Source organism: Nansenia antarctica, assembly GCF_963989245.1.
Source record: "Nansenia antarctica genome assembly, chromosome: 4".
NCBI classification, from domain to species: Eukaryota; Metazoa; Chordata; class Actinopteri; order Argentiniformes; family Microstomatidae; genus Nansenia; species Nansenia antarctica.
In genome coordinates this window covers 31,225,485-31,227,493 of record NC_137689.1, presented here as the reverse complement: position 1 = coordinate 31,227,493, position 2,009 = coordinate 31,225,485, and positions in this window count along the sequence as shown.

Here is a 2,009-nt window from a genome sequence, read left to right as displayed (position 1 = left end):
AACAACAGTGTGCAGAATTGTCAGCAGAGCGTAAACAGTATAATAATATACCATGCCATCTATCGCATCGCGCAAGCCTACCACCCGGAAATCACTCGCAAAAGATTCTGCGAGCACCATCAGTGGTCGGTGAAAAGCCGACGTGACCGTGCAGCACGACTACTGCAGCCCCGCAGAGGCGGTGGTGCCAGTCGGCCAGCAGAGGTGGAGGAGAGGAGTGAACAGGCAGGTGTATGGAGGTGGAGGAGAGGAGTGAACGGGCAGGTGTATGGAGGTGGAGGAGAGGAGTGAACAGGCAGGTGTATGGAGGTGGAGGAGAGGAGTGAACAGGCAGGTGTATGGAGGTCGAGGAGAGGAGAGAACGGGCAGGTGTATGGAGGTGGAGGAGAGGAGTGAACAGGCAGGTGTATGGAGGTGGAGGAGAGGAGTGAACAGGCAGGTGTGTGGAGGTGGAGGAGAGGAGTGAACGGGCAGGTGTTTGGAGGTGGAGGAGAGGAGTGAACAGGCAGGTGTATGGAGGTGGAGGAGAGGAGTGAACAGGCAGGTGTGTGGAGGTGGAGGAGAGGAGTGAACGGGCAGGTGTATGGAGGCTGATCATTGCTTGCAAGGGACAGTTCCCTTTGCTGCCGGGTAGGTCGAGCTTACGGGTCTTAAACCTAACGTGAGCTGCTATGGGGAGCCGGTGATGGGCACGGAGGAGAGGGGAGACTTTGGGGAGGTTGAACACCAGACGGCCGGTAGCATCCTAGATGAGCTGCAGAGGTCTTTTGATACATTTGATACAAGTAAGTAAGTAAGCTAGCTAGCTAGGCAGCTATGATTGGAAACAAATTAGTATCCAGTTATGGAATTTATCACCACTTTGGCTGATGTGATGATGTGACGTGGCTTTGTTTGGCTAGTCACCTCGGTAACTTTCGCTTAGCGAACTTAGCATGCTAGCAGCTGTTTTAATATAAAATCGCCATGCCAAGATAAAATCTATAGCTGACTAGTGAGCCCGCATCAACATTAATGCTTTTTAAGTGCGAGATGCTGTCTATAATTTATCTAGGGCCATATTTATCTAGCCTACATCATGATTTGTTTTACATTTCGTCTGATTCCAAGATGGCGGGCACTAAATAAATAAATCCCGGTTTAAACTAGGTTTAACTAATCCAGGATTAAAATTATGATGTGCAACGTGTCTCTGATTAACTTTAAACCTAGTTTAAACCTGGATTTACTAAGCCTGGATTAATCCTAAACCAGGATTAGTTTAAACCAGGTTGGTGCAACCCAGCCATAATGTATTATTTTTTTTATTACAAATACATTATTGTTGAGGTTTGCTTGATGGTAACTTGTTGTTACCCTTCGCAAAAAGGCCCACTACACCCCTGATGGTAACACTTAATCAGCCATGAGTGGTCATTTGACCCCTGTGAGTAAAAAAAGTGTTATATCTTTGCACTTGATAACATTTCAGGACCCTCCTTTCATGACTTTTCCTAGATACGTGCGTTATACCAGTATCCTTACATTTTCAAAATCACTTCAGGATAAGCTAATATAAAGCTTTTTTGCAGTTTTTCTGTGTAGGAAGCAGGCTAATTTACAAGCGGCCAACTAGTGGTCGCTGTGTGTAAATAGCAGGTTAGCATTTTACCGAGGCGGCTCTTTTAGTAGGTAAAAAGGCACAGCTGTTCTAGTGTTAAGCAAGCAGTATTTGTTTGTGTGTGCATTATAAAAAAAAAAAAATCCTCCCATATTATTTCCATGCCCCCTCTGCAGTACCGCCGCGCCCCACTAGGTAGACACGCCCCACAGTTTGGGAAACACTGGGCTAAAGGTTTGGGCTACTCTGCCTTTCAAACTACTGTACTACGGTACCGATCATGTCTGAGGCCCCCCCCCCATCATCATCTCCACCACCCCCCAGCTCCCCTCCTCCTCCCCCCCGGTCAGGTGAACTGAGCCGCTGTAGAGCTTGCCGTTGCTGAGGCGCATGTCGCTGACCAGGCAGA